The following is a 12,779-nucleotide window of genomic DNA, read 5'->3' as shown; positions in this document are numbered from 1 at the left end:
AGAATTATAGAAAGTGTCAACTACTATCAGACATGCAGGCATAAATAGGGGCTATGTAAAAAGCAGAATAACTTTTTGAGAAATGAGAACATTTATTTTTGGCTTTATTCCCTTAAACAAGGGATTCTCCACTGGTCTACAGACACTGAGATGATAGCTGATTTAATTGATGACAGTTGGTAATGACAGCAATTTGCTTCTGGGGAGAGAAAGAAACAGTAATTATCAAATCATATGGTTGCTCTTATTGGGCAGCATTTCATGCATTCCATCTTGTCCCAAGATGTTTCACTCATGGCTCTTTCTACAGAGCAGATGATCCACAGGAGATTGGAAATGAAATACTTCCTGCTTTCAAAGTTCAACGTAGGATTCAGGAAAAAATTCTCTCACAACATTTTACTACAGCTACATTGACTTATATGGTTAAAAAGTTGGACATTTTCCTCCATGCCTTAAAGCAAGCTTTAATACAAACTTGTTAATGTAAAGAATAATTTCAGAAAAATAATATTGTTTTAGTGTCACAAATAAAAGAAGTTGGGTACTAGTCTGGTTTCCAAATACAAAAAAACCTACATATTTTATAGGTGGCAATGCATAGCATAAGCCCAACTTATAACCAGAATTATATTTTAAATTCCTAAGTTCTTAGCCAAAAATGAGAAACAGCACAAATGTCAATCAACTGGTGAATGGTTAAACAAAATGTGGTATATTGATATAATACAATGCTATTTAGTAATAAAAAAGAATGAACTACTAATACATGTTACAACATTGATAATCTCAATGACTTCATGTCAAGTGAAAGAACTCAAACAAAAATCACATATTATATGATTTTGTTTATGGAAATGTCCAGAAAAGACAGATTTATAGTCAGAAAGCAGATAAGTAGATCCTTGAGGTGGGAAATATCTGCTAATGGGCAGGATCTTTCTTAGGGTGAGGAAAATGTATTAAAATTAGGACATGGTATTGGTTGTATAACTGCAAACATACTAAAAATCACTGACATGTATACTTAAAATGAATGTGAATCTTACAGTATGAAAATGTTTTATCACGGTAAAGTTGAATGTTAAAAGTATAAATAATGTTAAAATCAAAGAATATTGCTGAGGATAGTGCTTACCCAAATCTGTTATGCTTATTACATACAACTACCTGTTCATTTCCCCAGAAGGATGAGTTTGGAGGACAAGGGCTATGTCTAAATCAATTTCTCCTCATACTGCCAAGCACAGTACTTGCCATATACCAGTTGTTCAATGCACTGAATATATTTATTGATGAGCAATTACACAGATGAAATCAATTTTAAAATACCATATATCTCTCTAAATCTTAATATCTATATAACTCTCCTCAAAATGTTAAGTTTATGAACATGATGTACCATAATGTATAATGTATAAAATGTATACTAACTATAGTAATTATACCTTAAAGTAGTCCACTCATTCATTTATTCAGTATTTTTTCAAAGTACTTTTCTAGTCACTGAAATGCAAAGTAAAATAAGCCCTGGTCTCTGTGCACTCAAGAAGTTTACAGAGTAGTGGAGAGATCCCAAATAATAAAGAATTAGGAAAAAACACGGTGAATACTATAAAGAATGTAGGTGTAGGATATTGTGTGTGTGTGTGTGTGTGTGTGTGTGTGTGTGTGTGTGTGGTGGGTAGGAGGGGGCTGGGTTTTCCAAGAATTGTAAGCAGGAATTGGCTAGAGGATGGATAAAGGAGGATGGACATTCCTGCCAAAAGAACAATGTGGATGTGTGAGAGAGCATGATGCACTAGCAGAAGCTGAAGAGCTTCTGGGGGCTACAGTGGTGAGTGCACCTCAGAGATAAACAGGAAACAAGAACAGAAAGGGGGACAGAAATTAGGTCAGAAAGCTAAGCATCTTACTAAGCATTTTGGGTTATTTTCTTAACTGAAAGTTATAGACCCATAAAGGATTTCAAGATGGTAAAAGACAATCAGATGGGTATTTTACAAAGATCATTTCTGTATCCATATGGAAGACAGACAGGTATACCTTCTATAGAAGCTTCTAATAGAGCAATGCTCTTGGCCACCTCTCGGGGTAGCCTCAATGTGTTCAGACTTTGATTTCACCCACACTCACCAGGGTTTCCTTGGGCTTCTGGTCCTTCCATTCTTTTTCTCCCAGATTTTGGCCTATCCTTCCCTCTGCCTCCAAAGCTCCTCCAGCTGCCCTGTGTAGGAATCCTCCCTTCCATCATATCTAAGAGAAACCCAGCTCCCCAACAGTAGCACTTGTTGGGTACCCATGGAAGGGCAGATCTAGGTCCCTGTTTAAGATATATTCAAGTAAAACATGTAGATCAATGTCTCCATTTCCAAAGCTGTTTACATCTTTCTAGAGTATAATATTGTTCAACCATCACTGCCTAACTTTTCATTTCGAACTTCTGCTAAGTTCAAAATGAATTAGTGAAATAAAATTGTAGTCTGAAAGAACCAATTAACTCTTTAACTACCTGGAGCAATACAGTTCATGACCTTAGTGTTAATGGCACAATACTTAGATAAGGTCTATTTTTGTATTTTTATTCTGTGGTTCTACTGTTTTTGAGTTCCATTGTTGCAACTCCTCCCCCACTGAAAAAAATCACACGCCTATACCAATGCTGCAAGCTTGCTAGGAAGGAGAGAGAATAAATCTCCTAGACAGCTTTCTCACTACTCCACAAGGGAGAAAGATGACAGGTCAAACGTGAAAACAGACTAAATTTTGTTATTGTCACACAGGTCTGGCTGATGACAACAGAGCTAAGAGTAAAACTACTAATTCTGTTTCCCCAAAATGCTCACAAAATTATGAGGATGAAAAAAACATATATTGATTAACAGTATAAAACTTTAAGAAGAAATTATAAGGGAAAATGTTTATGAATTCAGGGTAGGCAAGAACTACCTAGGATACAAAAAACATGATGTATAAAAGAAAAAAAATTGATAAATGAGATTCCATCAAAATTTAGAACTTTAAATGACATCATTAAAATGAAAAGTAGTCCTTAAACAGACCATATTTACAATGCATATAACCTATGACCAGAATATATAAAGAATTCTTAGATCTCATTAATAGACAACCCAATTAAAATGTAGACATAAGAAGATGATAGCCAGTATAGCACAAGGAATGGTGTGCAACTCTAGAATCAGAAAACTACTAATCAGTACAATAATAAGATTGAATTATACACTCATTAGGGAGATGAAGTTAAAAGTTTTAAAAGCCTTGTCATGACTTTTTCTTTTTGTTGGATTCTCCCCCTTTGCATTTAATTTGTCACGCCCAATGGATTCATTCTGCTGGGTTTCCTGGGGTTGTGATCCTCACTGTCACAATACCTATGGTATTGTCTAAAAGTTTTTGGAGTGCCAGTTTGGTATTCATGAAGTTCCTGAGGTGCTCTTTATCATGAAAGTATCTCATCCCTCCATCAATTTTGAAAGATAGTTTTGCATGGCCCATCAATCTGGGTTGGACGCTGTTTTCCTTTAGGGCTTGAAATACATCACTCCAAGCTCTTCTTGCCTTGAGGGTTTGCATTGAGAAGTCTGCTGTGATTCTGATGGGCTTTCCTTTGTATGTGATTTGTTTCTTTTCTCTTGCTGCTTGTAGAATTTTATTCTTCTGTTGGATTTCTGGACTCCTAACTATTATATGCCTATGTGTAGATTTTTTCTGATCAAGGCTAGCTGGAGTCCTATATGCCTCACTTATCTGTATGTCAAGTTCTTTTCCCCTCCTTGGGAAGTTTTCTGCCATCACTTCTGTGAAGAGTTATTTTTTATGTCATCTGCACTCTCTCCTCTTTCTTCATTGACTCCAATCAGTCTTATTTTATTCTTCTTTGCATAGTCTAGCAGCTGCTGGATTGATTTCTCATGGTCCCTTACAATTTTGAAGCAATTTTTCTTTTCCTCCTCACTAATTGCAATCTTATCTTCTATATGTGAAATTCTACCCTCACATTAGTTCATTCTGCTGCTCAGACTTTCGATGGAGTTTTTAATCTCTTGGAAATCTGTTTGTATCTGTTTTATGGATTCCATTTGTTTGCTATGTTGAGATTCCATCATGTTCCTCAGATCCTCTATTTTTTTTTCTGTGTCCTCTCTAGATTTATTAATCATGTCTTGCACCATGAGCAAAATCTTTGCTGTTATCTGAGTAATTATTCCTGATTTCATTTTTCCCAGATCCTCTTTTGTTGCCAGTTCAGAGAGTCCAGGTGGTTGAGTATCAGAGTGTTCCATCTCTTTTCCCTTTAGGGTTGCTGTAGGTGATCTGGAAGTCTGTTTTTGAGGCTTGTTTATGTGTCTTCTGGCACCCATGTGGCTCAGCTTCTCTGCCCTAGGAGCTTAGGATGGCAGCGGGGGAGCTTCCTTCTGGGTGCTGGGACTGGCAGAGCTTCTCTGCCCTAGGAGCCTGGGATGGAGGTGGGGAGCTTCCTTCCGGGTGCTGGGACCTGCTGAGCTTCACTGCCCTAGGAGCCTGGGATGGGGTTTACTGCTTTTTTATATCAACTTATTGCCTTGTAGATTTGCTTCTCATTCTTTCAAGTTTCTTAGATAAGAAATATGCAGAAAAGAATAATTACACACTGCCAACTTGGAGAAGTCCAAATTGACCTGATAAGACTTGTTTCAGGCCATATGTGGCCAAGGGAGGCTACGCTTCAACAGGCTCATCCTGCAGAATCCAATGAAGAGACAGTATTTTTCTGTATGAAAGCTCAAGATCTTGACACACCAATAAATTGATAGATTTTGAGTTTCAAGTGGGAAAAATGTAATCTTTTAGACAAAAATGTAATCTTTTAGACAAAAATGTCTTAAGAAAAAAGACTGGTAGCAGAACTCTACCTTTCCCATGCTGTACTTCAAGCATTTACAACTTTGGTTGCCCCAACTGTGCCTGGGAGCCATGCTCTCCCCATCATCTTGACAGACTCACTTTGTCCTTCCTCTGCCTTGTCTTTCTGACACTGCTGTGACCCCTCTGGCACTCATCTTCAGGTCTCAGCTTTAGCTTCTCTTCTCCTGGGATAACTTCTTTTACCTCTCCATTTAATTAGGTGTTCTTTATACTTGTTCCCTTGTCTCCCTGCACTTTCAATGTCACAGTACTTCCATTCCTCAGTTTTAATTCAGTCAAAAAGGTCTTTCCCTATAGACTGCAAGCCACGAAAACAGGAAGCATGTTGTTCCCACTGAACCTGGTACTGCTAACTCCAAGGACAATGTGTGACATAAGGATTCATTAGATGGCATGTCCATTCATCGATGGACTCATTAAAACTGCACCAATCTTTATGAACATATGCGTTATACATAATGTTTTCAGAACTTGTAAAAAAATAATTGAGACTGTTGAAAACACCTTAGAATATGGAGTGACAATTTTAAGTGATTTCCCTGATGCCATTCTTTTCTGAGTATATAGTTGGTTTTATGTCAGAAGATTGTTGTTCTGACTTGTAAGAAGGATACTGTGTGTATTAAGCCCAACATTTGCACCTCAGAACAGCAATGAAATCCCACTGTACTTCAGAGAACTGATTTTTGCTTTTCCTGACCTTCGTGAAATTACAATTTTTTTCATTACTCAGAAACCTAAATTTATTTTGATATGAATTATTTATAGATGAAGGATTAATGTTGCAAAGGAATAAAGATGACTTTTTATAGGGTAGCAGCACAATAAAGATGACATTTAAATTACGTTGGGTAGGCCAGGCAAGGTGGCACAAGCCTAGAATTCCTGCACTTGGAAGACATGATTATGAGTTCAAGGCTAGTCTGCACTACATTGTGAGCTTAAGGCCAGCCTGGACTACATGGAGAGAACGTGTCTCAAAAAAGCAAAGACAGAAAAAAATTAAAAAACAATTATGTTGGTCAGACCTCATAAAATAAATTTGAATACATTTGTGTGAACATCTCATTGAAAGGTAAACAACCCACACATATTACTCAGTGGCTTTCTAATTCGCATATGCTAAACATAAGTCAGCCAGTCTAGTTCTCAACTGTCAGTCTAGTTCAAAGCCTTCTAGTAATAATTCATTCCTCCCTCCCTTTTGTCCTTCCCCTTTTTTGCCCTTTCTTTTTTCTTTTCTTTCCTTCCTTCCCCTTCCCTCCTATGTTTCTTTTCTTCTTTCTACTTATTTATCGAAGCATAATTAAAGTGTCTAAGTCATCAGTGAATAATTTGGTGATCATCAAGACACAAAACATTACCAAATCTCCTACCCCTTCGCCTTTCTCTTTTCTAGTCACTTCCTCCATAAGCACTAAGTATTATTCGCTTTCTTGACAGACTGGATTACTTTTGCTTGTTTTTGAATATTTCATAAACAGAACCAATCAAGTCTTTTGCAGCTGCTTGCTTTCTTCAATATTTTGTGAGATTTATTTATATTGTTTGCTTAGTTATTATTTTTTAATTTAAATTAATTTTTAAATCAACATGTAAAAACAAAAATTGTTTATATTTATGGAGAACCATGTGATGTTTCAAAACACATATGTATTATGTAATGTTTAAATAAGGTTAAACATATTTATATCCTCAAATAGTTATTTCTTTATAGTGGAAACAAACTCCTTTCTTCTAGCTTTTTGAAATACACAGTATTTCATTATGTTTACCTGTATCACTCTACTGTGCAACAGCACACTAGAACTTCTTACTTCTATCCAGCTGTAACTTAGTACCTGTGGTGGATTAAGTAATGGTCAACTTGTAATGCCCAGCTGAACTGAATCAGCATGGTTCTGGGCATGGAAGTCCCTCCTGAGGATTGCTGCCAACAGCATAAAAGGAGAATTGGAGGGGAAGATCATTTGCTGTTGATTTTCTTGGAGAAGCTTGCTGTGGTTGGTTTTCCTGATATGAACTTGGCTGTTAATTTTATTATTTTATTTTTCTTTCTATTCTGTCTTGGCACATTGCCTAGATGCCAATAAATATTTATTTATTGATTTAATGAATGCATGAGTGAATGAATGCTTGCATGCATGAATAATCAAAACCTTCAAAGTGTAACAGGAAAAAGAAAGTGTCAGAAGCAATGGAAAGGGTTTAGGGACAGGGCCAACATTATTAAATGGTGACAGCAGGGTATTTGTATATTTTCTGACATTACAAAGGAAAGAATAAAAGCTTTTTCATTATGTCTGAATAAATGTTGATTACAAGGATCCACTTTATTGTTTATCAGTTTCAGACCATGTGATTCTTTTGATGCTCTCTACATAACAGATTATAAACACAAAATCATCATGAGATAACAACTTTATCTAGTGTTTGGAAGCAATCATATCTCAATGATGTTATTTTATCAAATTTTCCCATGTGTCAACTAGAATTTGACTTTAGTGCCCATGACTATCCAATAATTTTTGTTGAAAAAGACTGTGAGCCTGAGTCTGGCACCATGGTGAGCTATAGCCAAATACCCAGATGTTCTACTTTCTGGGATATACTAGGATTATTTTGAAGATAAAAAAACTTCCTGTGTCAACATGATTATATTAATATTGTAATTAGCAACTCCTTTATAATAGTAGTCAGCAAGATTTCTAAATTTCAGAGAACACAGCATAATCATTAACATATACACTTTAGAAAAGTATAAGATATTCTTTGCCTTGGTCTATAACTACCGATGAGTCACTTTGAGCAACTCAGGAGACCATCTCAGCTATGTTAGGTAGAGTAGCCACACTCCAGGCAATATTTGTTATGGCAGGAAGCCAATATATTTTAAAAAGTTAATCTTCAGTTATTATCTAAAAGAAACTAGGTTTCATAAAGAAAATCATATAGTCAGACAGGTTAATATTGTTTTCTTAGAAAAGTAACTGTGTATGTCTAGAAAGTAAAGAAATTGAAACTTTCCTTGTTACAGCCTGTCTTGGTTAAACAGAGATAAGTACTAGAAAATATATTTTAACTCCTAGATGCAAATAGTTTTCAACAAAACATTTTTTGAAGGATTCAGGCATATTATTATTCTTTCATCTCAGTTTTCTCTTGAGTTAAAATAGGAACAGGGATACTGCTTCCTACCATGCTGAACTTTGTACAATTTTGCTAATGTTTTGGGAAATGATGCAACTCCACCACACTCCTTCATGCAGGCAAATATCTGCAACATAAGAATGCTGCCATCCTCTGTGAGATGCATTTTTGACTTTTTAAGCTAGAGCATGTGTGTCCTTTGCAAGTGAATGGGCATAACTGTACTTCTGCAAGGCTACTTAGGGGCTATACAGGTGGATTTCTCTAGGGGCTGAAATTGGGCTTCAAGATCCACAGAAAAGGGCAATATTGCGGGAGATTTTTGGAAAGCAAGGGCAAATAATATCCCCAACTTCAATGAAGAGAGGAGTTACATTTATATCAAATAGAGATTTTTTTTTTTTAATCCAGTACTAAGAATTGATCCAAGGGCCTTCACATTGAACTATATCCCTAGCCCACTTATCCTCCCTCCCTTCCCTCCCTCCTTCCTTCCCTTTGTCCTTCCTTCCTTTCTATTTGGAGAAGTCACTAAGTCATTGACTTGCTCAATATGGCAGTTAGGATAGAGTTTCAACTTGATTGGGTTTGGCACACTTCTAGGTATGTTTGGGTGGGTCACGGTGGAGTGATTTGGGGATTTACATCTGGTCTTTCACCCCTTCGGCAGGGTATGAAAGGCAGCAAGGTGTCATGCCTAGTGGCAACAAGGAGAACCTGGGAATACAGGTCCCACCTGGCTTGTCTACTCTGCAGATGTTTAATTTTGAACAAGTTACCTGTCTCCTTTGAATCCCCATTTACTCAGCCCAAGAATGAAGGCATTGAATCAGCTAGAAAACTTAGCCTCTCTCTCTCTCTCTCTCTCTCTCTCTTTCTCTCTCCCTGCTTTCTCATTTTTTTTTAATTTTAATTTTTTGGTACCAGGGATCGAACACAGGGCCTTGCACTTGCAAGACAGGTGCGTTGCCACTAGATAAATCCCTGGCCCTCTCTCATTTTTACAGTAGTCACATCTATGAAATTTCCTGGCCCCTCAGAAAGTATGATCAGCAACTTGGGCTGGATGCTCCTTGGTGAAAACTTGAGCAATAGCAAACTTTAATTCTTGACATATGGAGAGTAAAAAAAAAAAAAATTACAAAACTTCATCGCTCGAATTTGGGTATTGGCCTAACAAAAAAAAGGTCTATTAGTACTTCTAGTGGAAAGTTATCATTTCTTCAAGTTCAACATCACTTTCTTCATTATAAAATCTTATCTTCCAAACCAAACTCAGTCCATTTCCCGGTTCCCCATTCTGTGTCAATCTGTTTTGAAGGTCATCTTTGACTTCCTTTTCACATCACCCTTAATATAAACACAGTTACTAGTTCCATTTATTTTCAATCTACTGTGTCTGTTCCTTTACTTTTTGAGGGGCTCCAAATTGGAGGCTATCACAAGGGGACAGAAAGAATACAATTAAAAGCAGACATTGAGCTGTTGGTATATTTAATCTTCACAATCACCTTTTCAGGCAGGCTCCATTACTATTCTCATATCCCAGGTGAAGAGAGTGAGCCTTAGAGAAGGTGAGGATTGTACAGCAGGTTCCATCAGCATAGAAAGGATATAAAATGAAGCAGCAGGCCCCAGAGCCCAAGCTTCGCCAATCTGTCTGTAGCATTTCTGAGAGCCTGGCTTGGCCCTGTGCTGCATTGCTATATTTTATCTCATTACTCATTGGTATGACCTGTGAATAAGGTCACATTCTCACTTTAGAGATGTCTCATAGCCAGGAAGTAGTCCCCAAATCCACGGTCTTTTCTACTCTGCAATGTCTCATTGCCTCACACTTGGATTGTGGGCACAGCCTCAGCCCTATCTTACCAGCTACTCCATTCTACAGTACTCCAGATAGGCCTTCCCAATTAGTTTTCAGAAGTTGTTTCACATCATTTTATGGGTCAAATCTTCCCATCTTTGTCTTTGACAGCACTGTTGCTTTTACCCAGTGAATTTCAACTCTTACTCTGGCATTGAAGGCTCAGAAAGAAGGTGAGATGTGACATTACTCCATCATCTGACCTCTTATTTTTATGATGTCACCTCCTATGGCTCCCTCGTATGGAGGTTCTCCATCCTCTCAACCCTTAGGCTCATCCTTCATGCTTTTACTCTTATCCCTTATTCGTAAGGTCTTCCTTTAGGTTTCTTTTTAGTGTTCATTCCCTGGAAGACTGCCTAGAAAAACATCTAAATGAATTAGAGCTGAAACTGTGTTACAGTGCTCTAGAAGTTCAGGTAATTAAAATCTTATTAGCAATTTATTATTATTAAACTAAATCTCGTGCTGAGGTAGGGGACACCACAGTGAAACTTGGGTATAATTGAGCCTTCAGGATGTTAGTTGCATTATTGATCTTGGTGTAATAGAACAGAATGAATAAAACAGGACTCATTACATAGTGATGCATCATTCCATTAAAGATGAGGATTGGATCAGACAGGAAGTTATCAGCTGCCAAGAGCAGTCATACAATCAGATAGCAGTCTTTGTAAGCAGGGAGTTTAGTTCAACAGTTGCCAAAGCCAAGAATGTTCAATCTAACAAGAATGTTCAATTCTGCTTTTCTCCAGAGACTGTGTAGTGAGTCTCAGATCAGGGTTTTAAACTCGTGTCAGTTCCTACAAACTACTCAAAGCCATGGATAGACATGGTTCATGTTAGTTTACTTTTGAAGATTAGGGGAAAAATGTAAATAATTTAACTGGAAATATTACACAATATTCTATGTCAAAACAAAAATCAGTGGAGCTAAAGGTATAGCTCAGTAGCTACCTGTACAAAGCTATGGGTTCAATCCTCAGCATTGAAAAAAAGTAAAAAAAAAAAAATCCATGGACTCAGGGAGTATAATGGAAAATTCCATGGTTTTAATAATAAGACACAAAGCACTTTTAGATTGCAGTTAACTCCTTTGGTTTACATGGATAGACCCCTGGGATTGCATGTTGCTTTCCTCTGATATTAGAAGTATTTCAGTGGAAAAGTTTGAGAAATGCTGATGTAATGTGCTAAGGATGTGGACCAAGATTGAACGATATCTGGTTATCATATAACGAAAGGCTCTAGACAGACATAAAGTGCATGAACCATTAATAAAAATAAAATAAAAAAGTTGATACTTCCCTTATATGGGCCTGTGTACAAATAAGAATATTGTCCACACTAAGCCTTAAAAGTTGGATGCTACTTTCACTGCTTTAGCTTATTTAACTAAGGTTTCACCATGTACCTTGGATCTTTCCAAACATGATTTAGCTATTACATTTTGGAAGACATGCAATTTAAATTCTTACAAAACAAATCTGCCATGAAATAAGGTCATAGCAGAATCAGTTTGGGTCATGATTATAGCTCGACTGAAAATCTAAGGTCTAAACATCCACTATCAACATCAACAATTATTCATTCAAAATAACTTACCATGTAATAAGCATTCATTTAGATACTAAGAAAATAAATATTTTAAAAATTGCTCAAAAGAAGTCACAAAAGAATACACACCTGGCAGTATCCTAAGCAGGTAAAAAGAAGCAAAAGTTTACACCAAGGAACATAATTGGCCAAGGTGGGCATATCATAGCATTGAAAAAAGACAGAAATATCATCTGACTATTTGGCAGTCTAACCTTATCAGCGCGACCCTGGATCACTCAGTATTTCTATCAATTTATTTGTATTTCAGAATGTGTTTTAGTGGCCCATGTTACAAACTTCATGAATCTCTCAGTGTTTATAAAATAAGGTAAGAGGGATAGAGAATGATTGGGATGGGTTTTACCATGGAAAGCTTTCTGATAAGATCACTGAAACAGTCTTGAAGGAGTGGAGAAACGAGCCATACAGCCACTTGGCAAGAAAACAGCAGAAAATACTGCAAATTCAAAGATCCCGTGGCAAGATCATGTGTGGGATGCTTCTGGAATCTGGAAAGTAAGAGGCTAGGGTAGCTGGAATATAACTGAAGAACAAATCACATGGAACCTACAGGATTCTATGAGTACTCAATAAGGACCTTGAATAGAAGTGAGATAGAAATGAAATGGGAATCACTACAGGTAGTGACATGTTCTATCCTATGTGTTGAAAGGATTGCCCAGGCAGCTGTTGGGAGAGTAAACTACATATCAATTATTAATGAACCACAGCCTGAATGAGAAGGATCTTACATGCAATAAACAAGGTAAGAGATGATTTGGTTGAACAGGCAGAGAAGGTGGTGAAAATGGTTGGATTCTTAAAGTTACAAAGTAAAGGCCAACAAGATTTTCTCACACAATGGGAGATTAAAAAAAAGAGAATAGTTAAGAACATATCTAAAATGTTACACATCAAAAAGAAAGGAGTTGTCATTTAAAAAACTGAGGAAGAACAGGTTTGGACCAGACAGGTTACTTTGTAATGCTAATCTTACATCTACATAAAGATGTCTAGCAGTTATTAAACAGTTACTGAGTTCAGGGGCAAGGTCCAAACTGGAGACAAATTTGGAAGCCTTGGCATTTTAGCGGTATTTTATCTAAAGCCAGAAGGGTTGGAGGAGTTCATCTAAAAATCAGTATAGATTTAGAACATCTTAACACATCTGGAAAGTGAAACATGCAGCACTCCACTGTTCATTTATATAAAAGCTTTACTGAGATATAAATGAAAC

At 36.8% G+C, this 12,779-nt stretch overlaps 1 protein-coding gene across 1 annotated transcript in view; it reads right to left on the bottom strand.

Annotated features, from left to right (window-relative positions):
- The window catches only part of Kcnb2 (potassium voltage-gated channel subfamily B member 2), a 443,261-nt gene that overhangs the window by 284,349 nt on the left and 146,133 nt on the right, over positions 1-12,779 (bottom strand). The window lies entirely within an intron of this gene.

This window comes from Heterocephalus glaber, unplaced genomic scaffold (genome assembly GCF_053883595.1).
Source record: "Heterocephalus glaber isolate CG9 unplaced genomic scaffold, H.glaber_assembly_v1.0 deba00001553, whole genome shotgun sequence".
In the NCBI taxonomy this organism is placed as follows: Eukaryota; Metazoa; Chordata; class Mammalia; order Rodentia; family Bathyergidae; genus Heterocephalus; species Heterocephalus glaber.
Note: the sequence above shows the minus strand (reverse complement) of the source record. Positions and strands in the feature narration are given on the sequence as shown.